General features: G+C 36.9%; 1 pseudogene; it reads right to left on the reverse strand.

The window, feature by feature from the left end:
• Window positions 1-16,247: 16,247 nt before the first annotated feature.
• LOC119542075 lies at window positions 16,248-16,686 on the reverse strand (annotated as a pseudogene).
• Between the last annotated feature and the right edge of the window lie 1,303 nt (window positions 16,687-17,989).

The raw sequence follows: 17,989 nt of genomic DNA on the forward strand, positions 1-17,989 counted from the left end.
ATGGTGCATCTTTCTCCATCCCTTTACTTTTTCTCTGAGTCTTTATTTAAAGTGGGTTTCTTTTTTAGATGACATGTAGTTGTATATGTAGATCCACTCTGACATTGTGTTTTTTAATTGGTGTATTTAGACCATTCAAATTTAAAGTGATTATTGATACAGTTGGATTAATACCTACCATTTCTGTAACTGTTTGTTATATATTGCATTTGTTCTTTGTTTCTTTTATTCCCCTTTTCTAACTTTTCTGGTTTTAATTGAACATTTTATGTGAACTAATTTTATTTCCTTAGTGTATGAGTTATACTTCCTTTTTTAAAAAGTTAGTGGTTGACCTAGAGTTCACAATAGACATTTTTAAATAATCTAAGTCCAACTTCAAATAACACTATACTGCTTCATGTATAGTACAAGTAATTTATACCAGAATATTCCTAGCTAATCCCTTCCATACTTTATAATATTGTTCTCATATACTTCATTTAGCCATGGGCTAAAATCCATCAACTTATTGCTACTATTATCTTAAAAGTTATCTTTTATATCAATTAAGAAAAAAATATTAAAAATTCTGATTTACCTTCATTTATTCCTTTTCTGCATCTCCTCCTTTCTTTACATAGACCCAGGTTTCTGACCTATTTCTTGTCTTCCTAGCTGAAGAACTTATTTCAATATCTCTCACAATGCAGGACTGTGGGAGATGAAATTACTCAGTTTTTGTTTGACTAAGAAAGTTCTTATTTCTCCTTCACTTTGGAAGGATAATTTTGCTGCAGGATTCCCTTACTTTCCCTTCCTTTCCCTCCCCTCCCCTTCCCTTCCCTTTCTTTTCTCATAAACTTTTAAGTATTTCACTCCACTCTCTTCTTGCTTCCATGGTTTCATACAAGAAGTCCACTGTAATTCTTATCTTTGTTCCTCAGTAGGTAAGCTGTTTTCTTTGTCTTTGGTCTTTGACAATTTGGATGTGATATGCCAGGTTTGTTTTTTAGGTATTTATACAGTTTGGTGTTCTCTACATTTCCTAGATTTTTGGTTTGAGGTCTATCATTAAATTTGTAAAATGATTAGCCATTATTACTTAAAATATTTCTTCTGCTCTCTTCTCTTTTTCTTCTTCTAGTATTCCAACTGTATGTGTGTTACAACTTTTGATATTGTTCCATTCTTTTTGTATGTTCTGTTCTGTTTTGACTATTCTTTATTCTCTATGCATTCTAAAATCTTCTGATTAAATATCCATGTTTCGGTGGGTCTAACTATCTGGGCTGTGACCTTTACAAATATTTCTCCAGTGGTTAGAACTCATCTCTCTCCCCAGCCTGCCATCCTTTACTCCCTTCCCCATGCTACAGTGTTCCTAATCTATGTCCTTGAAGCACTGACCACTGTTGACTACATGTATTTGTTGTTCCCCTTATTTGACACAGGAGGACACAGGAGGATTAAAGGAGACTGGGGTGGGAGCAGTACCCTTTCTTCTTCTGGGATAAGGCCTGGCAAAGTCTTTCTCCTGGAGAGTAGGCCTATGCTACGGAGAAGGCTCTGGGAATATGTCATGATGGTTACTCTTCCCCTTCCCCTTCAGAGCCAAGGAATCTTTCTCAGATATTCACCGTGAGAACCTCATAGGTTTCCTAGAGGCACAGCTCACAAATTTGGAGGGCCCCCTAAGACTGTAGCTCTCCAGAGTTTCTTACTCTCATGCTACTCTACCTTCAGCCTCTAGCAATTTGTCAAAAATGCCAGGTAAGTGTTCCTACCAGTTTACAGTTCCAGCAGCTTCCACTCCAGGTAAGTAGATCTTGATTGTGACTCTTTAGATTCACCTGTCCCTCCAGATTTCAATGTGGCAGTTTGCCTGGAAACCTTGGGTTTTCAGTGATTGCTGATTTTAAATTTGTCCAGCTTTTTCTTGTTGCAAGGACGGAAGTAACAACTTCCATTGTCTTTACATGTCACAGCTGAAATTGGAATGTATGCATATTATATTACAGATGAGTCACTGAACATTAAAGACTCAGATCAAAGATATTAATTAAAGACCTTGCACAAAAGTCATACAGCTGTAGAATGGCAGTACTGGGCCTAAAATTTCAAGTTTCTTTACCTAAACTCAAGATGCTTTCTGCTATAACACTATTTTTTTCCAGTGCTCTGTCTTTCCTTACCATAAGTTGGCTCATTAAGCATAAAATCAACAGCATCTAGCCTTTTATTCTTCTTCAGCATGTAAATGTGAATATGTATATGTATATATATATATACACACATACACATATCTTACACATCTAATTTTCCAACCACAAAAATTAATGTATTCAAAGATACTTTTACAGCATCTTAATAAACAGCTCCTTATCTTCCTATATCACTCCTACCTAAGTCATTTAGGAGAATCACTTGAATATTCACAAACACTGAGAATAAATCAGTTCTTCTAGTGGCTCTGCTCTTGAGCTCAACTTTCTCAATAAGTATTCATCACTAGCAGAGTTATGTAGGGTAGAGGTAGATCGAAGCACTCAGATGGAAAAGAATTTTTTATTTCTTTCAAACCCGTAAAATATAAAGCGAATGAAGCTCATGAATACAGTGTAGTTATGAACAAAAGGACAGTACCTAAGCAGATGATTTAATATTACATCAAATAATGTGGAGATAAAATTACCATGTGTTGTTTGTTTCTTCATATACAAAGACACTGAGACCCTTTCGTATGTCATTATGATTTCTATAGCAGTAACCCATATCTTTTCTGTTTCCCAGAAGTGACTACTTCAGTTATGTGAACTGAAGTATAAGAAGTCTTAGGGTTGAGTTGAATATTAATGTAAATACAGTCATAACAATTATAGGAGTACCTAATTTTAAAAGAGTAGCTTTTTACTTTAATTCAATGTTACAAAACTCGTAAAGAAAAATAAATGGTCAGATTTTATTTTCGAGAGAATAAGAAAAAGAAGCTTTAAGTTATTTGAACATTCTTTTGCCATATTCAAGGTCCCAGTTTACTAAATGGAAAGCTCCTCCAGGGAAAAAAAGAGAATTATTTTCATGGACTTTACACAAAGAAATAGATATAGATACTCTACATATCTGTATCATCTCATTAGGTGATAGTTATCACTATTCCTATTCACCCCAGTTTATAGTGACATCAACTGAGAATTTAGGAAACAGGGGCATTGGGAGACCCAGGTTTTAAATCCAGGCCTCACTGATTCCAAAGCCCATACAGGCAATTATTGGGAATGTGACAAATCCTGTCACTTAAACTAGGTCCTCACTATAAAGAATAAAATGGGACACAATCTCTGCCCTTTGACATATACGGAATTCCAGATTAAAATTATTTATGTGAAATACTTTCTATTAAAAATGGTTTGCGTCTGGTCACAATAGGACTGTGATCCCTGAGGGAAAATAAACAGCTAATGTGAGCCCATCTTTGCCCTGACTTTGTCTGGAAACACATTCCAGATGGCAGTCCAAAGAAGGGAGTACAAACAGAGCACAACAATCTTGCTGAATTAATAGAAAAGTTAGTAGTACTGGATGACTAAAGTGTTTAGAATTTGCAAAACTGGGTGTCAGACAAAAGAGAGCTATGCTGAGGAGGAGCTCTAAAAAAATGTACAGAGGTCCCCTGAACCCTTGGGTGAATGCATAGGATGAATCTCCACAAGGTCAGGGAAAGACCAGCTATTGGGAAAGAACAATTTCTGGTAAATTGTGAGCTGAAAACCTCCTACAGCTCACACATGGCTGAGAAATACCTGAGTTCTGATCAACCAGAGTGGGAAGACAACACTGAACACACCAGTCATTCAACGAAGACTTCAAAAAGGTCATCTGTCAAGTATGAATAATAATACCTATTTTGTGGTATTATTTTAAAGAATGGAGATAATATATACAAGGCACATAGCCATACAGCCTGGTTTGTACTGTTTGCTTAAAATATATCACTTTTTCTTCTAGAATCTAAGTATTTTTTCCCTCTTCTCTAAATCTGCTGTACAAGTGGGAACTGCAATGTTACTACAGTTTCTGTCCAGCCCCTGCCCACTGTTTATTTTCCAATGTGTGTACCTGACTCAATAATATGCTTCCTTTTTTAAAAACCTGAGATCAGAGAGTCTCATTTCTATTCTTACGGTAGGAAATGGAACTCCGGTGTTATTCATGGAAATGCCTCCTGCCACATGTGATAATCTAGGCTGTATGAGGAGAGACTGAAGAAAGATAAAGACAAGAGTGAGAAACAGAATACATTCAAGACTCTGGTTCAGTAAACTGTGTCCTTGCTGTGTCCATAGTTTGTTTTTGAACCAATGTATCTACCCTCCCCATTTTGGCTTAAGCTAGTATAAATTGGATTTCAGTGCTTTATAACCAATGATCTGTACTGAATATAGCTACTTACATAAATTGTGACTGAAAAATTGTAGTTTAAATTTTATTGAATCATAAAATTGCAAGATTTTTAATAATTTTGAAATGCAAAGCAAGCAACATCACGCCAGGTGGTCTACCATTACTCTGCCAGATTTTTTCACAGAGCCACTCAATTAAAGCAACCTCTTAGTCAGTAAGAGGCATTTAAACCACCAATTCCATTCAAGAAGCAACTATTGAGCACCAAGTATGTGGAAAACACATGGGATTACGTATCACTACTCCTCTGACCCACACCTAACTGCTGGAATACTCTAAAGCTTAGTCCTAGATTCCCTTTTCTTCTTCAAAAGCAGTTTTTAAAAATTCCATCTATAGGCAGATGACTCCCAAGATTAAATCTACTGCTGTCAAGTTCTCATTTAAGCTTTATAATTGTAACTCCTTCCTTGATCTCTTCATCTTTATGTCTGTTAGGGACCTCAAACCTAACTTGTTTAAAACAGGACCTTGTTACTCCCATGCTCTGGAAACCTGTGTAAAATCTGTTCCCTTCTCTGTTCCCCTGTATTATGACCACTTTCATTCAAGGCCCTATGAAAGGATCACTAATGGTTCCTAAACAAGGTTTTTTTCTTCTACTTTTACTTTCCAGTAATTCTTATTCCATATGGTAGCCAGCGTGATCTTTTAAACTATGTATTAGACTATATATTCTCCTAGATGAAAATCCTATAGATTACCTACAAAATTACCCTCACTGAGGACTTCCAGGGAGATGGTGGAATAAGGACAGGCAGAAGTCACTCCACCAAAAACACCTAGAGAACAGGCAGAAACTGTCCAAAGCAGTATTTCTGGGGCTCAAGAAACCAGGGAAGAACCACTGCAACATATAAGGAAGAGCTGGATGAAAAAAATGGAGAGACTATGACTGAGAAATTGTGATGTGAACTCAACCATGGCACCTGGCACTCCTCCTCTACCTACGAGGCATGTAGCTGTGGGACAGCTTGGTTCTCACCAGCTGGTGAGACATGGGGCAGTCCTGGTCCAACTGTTGGCTTGGTCCCGCAGCATAGAGATTTTCCACACAGGAGAACAGAAGCCAGAAGCCCATGGCTCCATTATTCCACAAACTCTCAAGAGACACTGTGGCAAAGGACTAATCTCCACAATGGTTCCTGATGCTAATCCCTCACCCCTGAAGCCAGCAAGTGTGAGTCAACCTGTTTCCAGCCAGCTGGAAAGATGCAGCACAGCCTGGGTCCAATTATTGGCCAATGAAGTTAACCCTCTCAGTCCCACAACCTAGAGTCTTTCCACGTGGGAGCTCAGGAGCCAGCAGCTCCACTGGTTCCACAAACAGAGACACTGTGGCAAAAAATCAGATTTCACCAGGGTTTCCAGTACTTATTCCTCATCCCCAAGGCTGACATATCCAGGCATGCCTGGCTCTCATCCAGCTGACTGCAGCAGGCTGGGAGAAACACAGAGGCCCTCCCCTTAGGAAAAGTGGTGGATGTGGCATAATCCTATTCTAACTGCTGGCCAGTGAGGGTGACACTTGGGATCCCGCATCCTTGTACCTTTCCACTCAGGATCCCAAGGGGTTCGCAGTTCCACTATTTCCACAAAGAAGCTGCAGTGAGTGAATGTGCTCCACTGCAGCCCCAGTCACCCATCCCTCACCCCGAGGCTGGCAACCCTAGGCATGCCCGGTTCTTGCCAGGGCTGCAGTGGTTTAGGAGAGACAGGGAGGCCCTCCTCTATGGAAAAGATGGGGACATGGAACAGTCCTGATCCAACAGTTGGCTGGCAAGATAGGACAGTAGGAGCCCTCAGTCTTGGTCCTTTATGGACAGGCACCCATTGCACTGTACGGCCATTATCTCCACTGGTCATTAAACAAAAGGGACAGAGGGCTAAAAGAAACTTAATTTTGTAGTGCTGTTTCCTACTGTAAAGGTTGCACTGACTTCAACCATCTTATCCTTTGGCTTTTATTTGTCAGAATATTATTTTTCTCTCTTTTTATCCTTTTAGTTGCCCTTAATAATCATCTTTTCTATACTCTCCTCTAAGCCTCTCTCTCTCTAGTCTTTTTTTTTTTTTTTTTTTCAGCTGGCAGAACTCCCTTTAGAATTTTTTGCAGGACAGGAATAGGTTGCCAAAGAACTGTAGGAATAGGATGCCAAAGATCAGATCACCATCTGCTTGGAAGGCAGGAAGGTGTAGTCTGAGAAGCTGCTTTCCTTACACTTTTTCTATGGTCCTTTAGAATAGGTCTGCACCCCCCATGTGGAACCATGGCCGTGGTTTGGCTGTGAAATATTGATCAACCAAGTGCCGGAAGAAACTTTTGACATGAACCCAATCAACAACAAAATCTTAGAAAAGAGTAAGAAACCAACTTTCAAAATAATCTTACCAAGATAATCAGATGCCCAGGAACCAGCAAAAAATTACAAGGCACATTAAGAAACAAGAAGATATGATCAAATTAAAAAGTCAGAGGAGATACAGAATTTGGAACAACTAATAAATGATGTTCAAACAAATCTCCTAAATAATTTCAACAAAATGGTTAAAGAGAAATGAATATTAAGAAGATAGTAGGAGAGAGAGGAGCTACAATGGTGGCATAGAGAGGAGTGGAAGCCAATTAGTCCCCCTGGAACAATTCATTAACTACCGAAAAACTAGTAAATAACCTGGAATAACTGCAGGGAGACAAACGTGACCGTCCACTCATCATACACCAACCTGAATTGGGAGGAATGGCCCGCAATTACAGTATAAAATCTGTAAGTAAAAACTGCGGACCAAAGCCAAGAGCTGAGAGCCCCTCCCTCACAGAAGCCTCATGGTGCTAGAGAGCAGCACTCTCCGAACAAGCTAGTATACCTCAGCCCAGCTCCAACTGGGGTTTTAATGTTAACTGCTCAATACAGACTGCGAATCCCCAATAAGCAGACAGAGGCTTTTGGTGACGACTGACTTGGGAGAGTGAGGGGACATATCTGTCTCAGGGCGGGGAGCCCAAAGGATAGGGTGCTATGTCTGGCTGACGGGTGAATATGGGAGCTTTCTGTCCCTTTCTCTCTCTCTCAACCTGTGCAGCTCAGAAGAGAAAGCCTCAGCCATTTTAAAATCTCAGCACTCTGAGTCAGAGAAACAAAGAATCTACTTATATGCAAATAACCCCTCTGGAGTGGGCACAGCTTCCTAAGAGGAAAGGGAGGGGCCAAGCTCTACTACCTGTCTTACCAGAACCAGACCCCAAACTGTGGGGGAGGAGAGCCATGGGCCACACCCCCTTACACCAGCCCTGACAGGCTGACAGGCGCACCTGCTGGGCAGAAAAACACAGGGTGTGTCAATCCTATAAGAAAAACCATCAAGGAAACCGGACACTGAATATTTCCTCCTTCTGTGACCTGAGCCTGTTCTCCTCTGGGAAAACCTGATTTGGGTGGCCTAGGAGGTCAGATGCCTAGACAACAAAGAATTACAACTTCCACTAGGAAAAATGAAGTTATGGCCCAGTCAAAGAAACAAACTTACACTTCAACTGAGATACAGGAATTTAAACAACTAATGCTAAATCAATTCAAAAAGTTTAGAGAAGATATGGCAAAAGAGATAAAGGCTATAAAGAAAACACTGGGAATACATAAGGCAGAAATCGAAAGCTCAAAAAAACAACCAGAAGAATCTATGGAAATGAAAGGCACAACACAAGAGACAAAAGACACAGTGGAAACATACAACAGCAGATCTCAAGAGGCAGAAGAAAACACTCAGGAACTGGAGAACAAAACACCTGAAAGCCTACACGCAAAGGAGCAGATGAAGAAAAGAATAAAAAAATATGAACGTCTCTGAGAACTTAAGTATGAAATGAAATACAAGAATGTACGTATCATTAATGTCCCAGAAGGAGAAGAGAAGGGAAAAGGGGAAGAAGCAATAATAGAGGAAATAATCAATGAAAATTTCCCATCTCTTATGAAAGACATAAAATTACAGCTCCAAGAAGCACTGCATACTCCAAAAAGAATAGATCTGAATGGGCCTATGCCAAGACACTTAATAATCAGATTATCAAATGTCAAAGACAAAGAGAGAATCCTGAAAGCAGCAAGAGAAAAGCGATCCATCACATACAAAGGAAGCTTAGTAAGACTATGTGCGGATCTCTCAGCAGAAACCATGGAGGCAAGAAGGAAGTGGTGTGATATATTTAAGATACTGAAAGAGAAAAAACACCAACCAGGAATCCTATATCCAGCAAAACTGTCCTTCAAATATGAGGGAGAGCTCAAAGTATTTTCCAACAAACAATGAAGAGACTTTGTGAACAAGACACCTACCCTACAGGATATACTAAAGGGAGCACTACAGAGTGACAGAAGACAGGAGCGAGAGGTTTGGAACACAGTTTTTTGGGAGATGGCAGCACAGCAAGGTATGTACACTGAACAAAGATAACTATGAATATGGTTGAGAGAGGAGGGTTGGGAGCATGTGGGACACCAGAAGAAAAGAGGAAAGATAAAGACTGGGACTGTGTAACTCAGTGAAACCTAAAGTGTTCAACAATTGGGATAAAATATACAAATACGTTATTTCACGAGGGAGAACAAGCAAACGTCAACCTTGCAAGATGTTAAAAATGAGGAGGCATTGGGGGAGGGATGAAATCAACATAAACTGGAGACTGTAAGTAACAGAATCATTGTATTATGCTCCCTTTAATGTAACAAAGGCAATATACCAAGGTAAATGCAGATGAGAGGGGGATAGGGGAGGGGTGCGAGACACTTGATATTGGTGGTGTTGTCTGACTCTTTATTTTACTTTGATTTAAGGTTATCTTTCCTTTCGCTACTTCCTAGCTGTCATTTTTTTCTTCCTCTTTCTTTTTTCTTTTTCTTTTGCTTCTCTACCTTCTTTGACTCTCCCTCCTGCCTTGTGGAAGAAATGTAGATGCCCTTATATAGATAATGGTGAGGGTGGGGAATACATAAATATGTGACTATACAGGGAACCATCAATTGTTTACTTAGGTTGGAATGTATGGCATGTGAATGAAACCATCTTAAAAAAAAAATGGGTTGATGACGAAAACTTGAGGGCAATATACTGAGTGAAATAAGCCAGACTCATAAGGAAAAATATTGCAGGGTCTCACTGATAGGAACTAATTATAATATGTAAACTCATAGACATGAAATATAAGGTACCAAGATATAGAACAAGGCTAAAGAATGGGGAGCAGTTGCTTAGTATGAGCAGAATGATCAACTAGGATGAACTTAAATGTTTGGAAATGAACAGAGGTGTCGGTAGCAAGATGTGAGAATAACTAACAGTGCTGAAAGGTGTGTGAAGGTAGTAGAAAGAGTAAGCTCAGAGTCACATATGTCACCAGAAGGAAAGCTGGAGGTCAAAAGATGGGAATGTATAAAACTGAATCCTGGGTGGGCAATGTCCATGATTAACTGTACAAATATTAGAAATCTCTTTCATGAACCAGAACAAATGTATGACACTATAACTAGAACTTAATTATAGAGAGGTATATAGGGAAAAAATACATACCTATTGCAAACTACATACTACAGTTAGTCATATTTCAATGTTCATTCATTCATAATCAGTAACAAATGTACTATACCAATACTATGAGTCAACAATGGAGGGGGGTTGGTTAGGGATATGGGAGGATTCGAGTTTCCTTTTCTTTTTTTTTTTTCCTCTTTCGCTCTATTTCTTGTCTAGAGTAATGAAAAAGTTCTAAAAATTGAACAAAAATTAAGTGTGGTGATGGATGCACAGCTGTATGAGGGTACCAGGGGCAACTGATTATCTACTTTGGATCTTTGGATAATTGTGTGGTATGTGAATAATCGCAAAAAAAATTTTAAAAAAAAGAAGATACTAGGAGAGCATGAAGAAGAATTAAAATGAATATACAGAAAAATAGCAGCTCTTAAAGAAATGAAAGATACTGTAGATGAAATTTAAAATACACTAGAGACACACAACATGAAATTTGAAGAGGCATAAGAAAGGATCAGCAAACTAGAGGACAGAGCGACTGAATTCAAACATGTAAAAGAACAAATGGAGAAAAAATGGAAAAATTTGAGCTGGGCTTCAGGGACATGATTGACAACAATGAAGCACACAGATATATACAGTATAGGTGTCACAGAAGGAGAAGAGAAAGGTAAAGTGCCAGGAAGAATGAGGACATAATGGCTGAAAATTTTCCAATCCATATAAAAAAATGTAAATATGCAAATAAAAGACGACCAGCATAATCCAAACAGAATAAATCCAAATAGACCTCCTCCAAGACACATACTAATCAGGCTATCAAATGCCAGAGGAGAGAATCCTGAAAGTAGCAAGAGAAAAGTGATTCACCCCATACAAGGGAAGCCACATAAGGATATGTGCTGACTTCTCATTAGAGACCATGGAAGCAAGAAGGCAGTGGTATGATATATTTAAGATACCAAAACAGAAAAATTGCCAGCCAAGAATTCTTTATCCAGCAGAGCTGTTCTTCAAAAGTGAGGGAGTGAAAAATAGTTACAGATAAACAAAAGCTGAGAGAGTCTGTTAATAAGAGACCTATCCTGCAAGAAATACTAAAGGGAAGTTCTGCCAGCTGAAAAAAAAAAAAATGACCAGAGAGGGAGGCTTTAAGGAGAGTATAGAAATGATGATTAGTGAGGGTAACTAAAAAGATAAAAAGAGAGAAAAATAATATTTCTGACAAATAAAAGCCAAAGGAAAAGATGGCTGAATTCAGTGCAGCCTTTACAGTAAGAACATTGAATGTTAATGGATTAAACTCCCCGATCAAAAGACGTAGATTGGCAGAATGGATTAAAAGTATGATATAACTCTATGCTGGTTACAGGAGACTCACTTTAGACCTAAAGATACAAATATGTTGATAGTGAAAGGATGGAAAAAGATACTCCATGTAAGCAATAACAACAACAACAAAAAGCTGAGTAGCTATACTAATATCAGAAAAAATAGATGTTAAATACAAAAATGCTATAAGAGATGAAGAAGGACACTATATATTAATAAAAGGGGCAATTCACCAAGAAGAACTAAGAATGATAAATATTTATGCATACTGGCAAAATTGAAGGGAGTAATAGACGTCTCTATAAAAATAATGGGAGACTTCAATACGCTACCCTCTCCAATAGATAGAACATCTAAACAGAGGATCAATAAGGTCACAGAACACCTAAAAAAGTATGATAAATGAACTAGATCTAATAGACATATATAGAACATTGCATCCCAAAAGAGCAGGATATATATTCAACTCAAGTGCTCATGGAACATAATCCAGAATAGACCAATGCTGGGGCACAAAATAGGTCTCAATAAATTTAAAAGATTGAAATTATACAAAGCACTTTCTCTAATCATAATGGAATGAAGCCGGAAATGAATAACAACTGGAGAACCAAAATTTTACAAATACACAGAGGTTAAACAACATACTCTTAAACAATAGGTGGGTCATACAAGAAACTGCAAGTGAAATTAATAGATATCTCCAGATGAATGAAAACAAGAACACAAATATCAAACCTTATGGGAAGCAGCAAAGGCTGCGCTGAGTGGTAAATTTATAGGCCTAAATACCTACATTAAACAAAAAAAGAGCTAAAACCAAAGCCTAACTGAACTGGAGAAACTAGAGAAAGAACAAAAAGAAATTAATCCCAAAGCAAGCAGAAGGAAAGAAATAAGAAAGATTAGAGCAGAAATAAATGAAATGGAATATAAAAGAACAACAGAATCAATAAAATCAAAAGTTGGTTCCTTGAGAAGATAAATAAATTGACAAACCCTTCGCTAGACTGACAAGACAAAAAGAACGAAGATGCAAATTAACAAAATCAGAAATGAGAGGAAGGTCATTTTTATAGATCCCAAAGAAACAAGATCATAAGGGGATACTATAAATAACTGTATGCCAAGAAACTAGACAACTTAGAGGAAATGGACAATTTCCTAGAAACACATGAACAACACCTACACTGACTGGAGAAGAAATGGAAGACCTCAACAAACCAATCACAAGTAAAGAGACTGAATCAGTCATCAAAAATCTTCCAACAAAGAAAAGCCCAGGACCAGATAGCTTTACAGGCAAATTTTACCAAGCATTCCAAAAAAAAAAAAACCATTCCTGCTCAAACTCTTCTAAAATATTGAAGAAGAGAAAACACTACCTAACTCATTCTATGAAGCCAACATCACCCTAATACCAAATTCTGCTAAAGATCTAAAATAGTACTACAGACCAACCTCTAAATGAATACAGATGCAAAAATCCTAAACAAAATACTTGCAAATTGAATCCAAAAGCACATTAAAAGAATTCTATACCATAGCCAAGTGGGTTTTATCCAAGGTATGCAAGGGTGGTTCAACACAAGAAAATCAATTAATTTAATACACCACATCAACAAATTGAAAGGGAAAAACCACATGATCATCTCGATTGATGCAGAAAAGGCTTTTGACAAAAGCCAGCATCCTTTTGCTGATAAAAACTTTTGAAAGGCATAAATTCAAACTTCCTCAACATGATAAAGGGCATATATGAAAACTCCACAGCTAACATCATACTCAATGGTTGGAGACTGAAAGCTTTCCCTCTTAGACTGGGAATAAGACAAGGATGCCCACTCTCACCACTGTTTTATTCAACACTGTACTAGAAATTCTATCTAGAGCAATTAGGCAAGAAAAAAAAAAAAGGCATCCAAATCAGAAAGGAAGGAGTAAAACTTTCACTATTCACAGACAATATCATCTTATATTTAGAAAATCCTAAAAAAAAACAACAAAGCTACTTGAGATAATGAACAGGTTCAGCAAAGTGGCAGGATACAAGATCAACGTGCACCAGTCAGTAGGGTTTCTACATACTAATAATGAGCTACCTGAGGAGATCCATTTATGATAGTAACTAAAAGTAACTAAAAGATATCCATTTATGATAGTAACTAAAAGAACCAACTATCTAGGACTAAACTTAACCAGTTATGTAAAGGACCTGTACACAACTACAAAAAAATTGCTAAAAGAAATTTAAAGGAGATGTAAATAAATGGAAAGCCATCTCGTGCTCATGGACTGGAAGGCTAAATGTCATTAAGATGTCAATTTTGCCCAAATTGATCTACAGATTCAACACAATACCACTCAAAATTCCAACTTTGCAGAAATGGAAAAGCTAATTACCAAATTTATTTGCAAGGATAAGGGACCTGGAATAGCCAAAAATATCTTGAAAAAGAAGAATCAAGTGGGAGGTATCACACTCCCAGGCTTTAAAACCTATTATAAAGCCACAGTGGTCAAAACATCATAGTACTGGCATAAAGATAGACATATTGATCAATGGAATCAAATTGAGAGCTCAGAAACATACCCTTAGATCTACTGTCAATTGACTTTGACAGGCTCCCAAATCCACTCAACTGGGACATAACAGTCTCTTCAATAAACTGTATTGGGAAAACTGGATATCCACATCCAAAAGAATGAAAAAAGACCCCTATCTCACATCACATACAAAAATTATTCAAAATGGATCGAAGACCCAAACATAAAAGCCAGTACCATAAAACTCCTCGAAGAAAATACAGGGAAACATCTTCAAGATCTAGTGATAGGAAGTAGTGTTTTAGACCTTACACCCAAAGCACAAACAACAAAAGAAAAGCTAGATAGATGGGACCTTCTCAAAACTGGATAATTACTCCTTAACACTTTCACATTCATCAGGATATAAACTGAAACAAGCAGATATTCCTGAATTCATTTATATGAGAAAAACTAAAGAGAGTTTCCAAAATATATGAAAATTGTTTTAAACTTCTTAAATAGCTTAGTAACTAAATTTATCTTGAAAGTCATTAGTAGCATATTCTAAAAGAATTCTAGGGTCATGTTCCTTCAAAGGCTTCTCAACTTCTTTAATAATCAAATGAGGGGAACATATGGCACAAGTGAAAATCAGATAATTTCAGTGAAACACTCATAGCATATTGTATCCTTCCGGAAGGTTGATATAAATACTGAATTCATATAAATAAAAATCACTAACTCTATCATCACTCAAATATTTGGAAAACATTATTATATAGAGGGGTTCCCTATTTTATGCAGTAGATATACAACATCTATTCCAGTGCTGCCCCCATATCTTTACATAGCTATCTAAAATAATAGCAAGCACTTATATTGTATTCCCAATACCCCATATTTTCCTAAGGATTATATGAAAGACCTATAAAAGCTTCTTTTATAATTGGTATTTATTTGGAATATTTTCTAAAAATACTATTTCTCTGTAATAAACAAACATGCCATTATGTAAATCAAGGAAGCCACTCTCAACATACTTCAACTTCCAAAACATATATCCTACTATGAACAGAAAACTACTTTTGTAAAGTAAACAGTGTTTTATATGTATATTTTTAAAGTTTGCATCTTCCTGAAGTTTTTTTTATTTTTTTCAAGAAAGATATTCTCATTTTCTTTCACACTCTGGTTACCAAAAACATGTAATATCCTTCAGGCTCTGATTCATAAGGGTAGCACACTAGGTCGTTACTTTTAGCATCTGTTTGTTATAAAGCTCAGAATACCCTCAAGACATACTCTTCATAAACATTGAACACCAGAAACACTGTTCATATTAAATTAGGTTGCATGAATAATACAGAAGTCATGAATTTAAATTGTTACTGGTATTCAGAGAAAATGGTAGTATTTTACCTTTTAAATAACTATGCTACTTTATTTCTAGAAACTGAAGTTATTAAGTTGTAAATCAAAGCCATGCCAAGATAACAAGCTATTCTTGATCCCCAAGCCACAGTAACGTATTTCAGAAATACCATTTTACATTATATCTCCCCTCAAAAAAATGTTAAATTTACTTTTGTGAGACAGAGAAAATCTTTCAAATGGTTTGCCTTCCATTTTCTTACTTTTCTAAACAGGTAGAATAAGATATGTGGCAGGTGCTAAAATTTGCATCTGACCTAGAATATGTGAGTAAATGAAGCACCGTAATTCAACACAGCTTCAGGGCAAAGTATGCTTTTTTAATGAAGTTACCTATTTCAACATTTTCCCCCTTTATTTCCAAATTTTCCCAGTATTCTTTTCGCTACCTCAGAACTGGAATAACACAAGATTCTGTAGGCTGCATTTATGAGAAGCTATCGGGGACTAGAAAATATGAATTTTGGAGGCATTTTTACATCATTAACCATGCCTGTAAGGATCTCTTCCTTCCTCCTTGCTATCTAAGATAGACTCATCAGTTAACAACGCAGTTCAGTGTGGGAATATTTAAAATTTAAGGGCTTTAAAGTCAGAGCAACATGAGTTTCAGTGACCTTTTTGTTATATGCTTGCAATGGGTCCAATGTGACCTCTGACACATTAATTTACCTCTCAAAAACAGTTTTCTGAATTAGAAATATCAATCAACATTCACTTTCATGAATATGTGTCTAAATCCCACAAAATGTAAAATTTGACTTACTCACAAAACCACAAATTCCTAAATCCATTATTATTTTTTTTTTTCAGTTCAAACACATTTCCCTTTTATTAAGGTCCAAGTTACCATGACATGGTTTGGTTCTCAGTAAAGGAAAACTTGTTTGTATAAGGTAATATGTTATCATTAGTATTTCCAGGCAACAGTTTACAATCAAGTAGCAACACCAGTAAATCCATGGATGCCCACCCTTGGGAGTTTACACTTGGTCAAGACCCAGTTCCTCTGGAGTGGAGATTCCCAATTCATTTAAAGTTGGTCTAAGTCCCTGGATGACATAGGGGTAGATTTCCTTATGAGGCCCTGCTTTGTCGTTAACAACCTCTAGCATGTGTACTGCACTAGCAAAATCATTTAACTGTCTGCATGCCCACAAAGCAGCATCAATGATTTTGGGTTCTGGAACCAGATCACAGCCAACTAGTGTGTTCATCCCTTTACGCAATTCCCAGCATCGATATCTGGCTTGTTTCAGCATGTCACCCAACGAGCATCACCTCGTCATCTGTCTCATGTGACCCATGGGAGTAGCAACGAACTGACTGGACAGCGGCGGCGGGACCATGGGCCGGGGCGGGGTGCAGAGGGCCTCGGCCAGCTCAGGCTGCTGCGGCTGCGCGAAAAGCAGCGCCTAGCATGACAGCGATGGCGGCACACAGGCGAAGGCTGAAGCTATTTGTTTTTATTTCTACCTCTTATTGATGATCAGATACAGAAAGAAGGAACGGAATGGACGAATTTTATAACAGCTATTAGGTATCCCACTTGAATATTTCTTTCCTCTTGTAATAAAGCTGACTTTTAGGTGAGCTCAAGAAAGGTTTTGAAGAGGATGACTGTGGTCAAGAACAGCAAAAGCTTTCATCACATTTCAAAAAGTAAATAGCCCTCTAAAAGCAAACACTATTTCTTCAAAACAGCCTTACTTTATACCCAGAAGTGGGGACAGGTTTCCTCCTGCTTGCCAATCCTAGTTGCAGATCAATACAACACTAATAAAGATATTTACATATCAGTGTTGGTGTGGTATATTAAAGCAGTTCTCAGAGAAATATTTATGTTCCTAAATAGTTATATTTAATATGCTTAAATCTACAAAAGAAATAAAGTAAACATATGACCCAAGAAGATTCTAAAAAAAAGAACAGCAAAAGAAACTGAGGAATACAGCATAATGGTTAAAGAAAAAAAAAATGGAAAAAATAAATGAGACCAAAGAAAAAGTAAAAGAAATAAATTCAAGAACTGTTTGGACTATTAAGTTAGCTGAATAAATTATTAGGTTAGCTAGTAGTTTATCCATCTTATTTTCTTATAAAATATGTAAAATCTTTGCTACTCTAATCCAGGGAAAGGGGGGAAATCAAAAGTATAAAAATTAGGAATGAAACTGGAAAAAGATGTTCAGAGACATTTTTCCAATTGCAAAAGAATATTATGGTAATTGTGTAAATAAGTGTGAAAACCTGGAAGAGATGAATGATTTTTTAGACAAAATAAATTACTATAACTAAGCCCAGAAGAAAGGACATCTAAAAATTAATTTATTTTACTACCATAAAAGAAAAATTAAAAGTTGTCAAATATCTATATTATCTTCCCCAAACAGTAATACACCCAGATAGTTTCAAAAGGAAATTCTACCAATTGTTAAGGAACTCATAGATTAAAATATTATTTCTTTTGCAGAGTGTAGGAAAAAGAGTAAAAATTTATGATGATTTTTATGAACTCACCATAACATTTGTTGGAAAATTCAACAAAGTTACCACTAAAAATTAAACTATAGATCAATCCTACTTATGACTTCAAAAACAAAAATTCTAAATAAATTCAGGTATTGACAATGTTGTATTCCAAAAGCAACATATAATTAGATTTATCTAGGAATGCAAGCATAGCTTAACATTAGAAAATCTATTAATATAATCATATTAATAA

This window comes from Choloepus didactylus, chromosome 8 (assembly GCF_015220235.1).
Source record: "Choloepus didactylus isolate mChoDid1 chromosome 8, mChoDid1.pri, whole genome shotgun sequence".
Classification (NCBI taxonomy): Eukaryota; Metazoa; Chordata; class Mammalia; order Pilosa; family Megalonychidae; genus Choloepus; species Choloepus didactylus.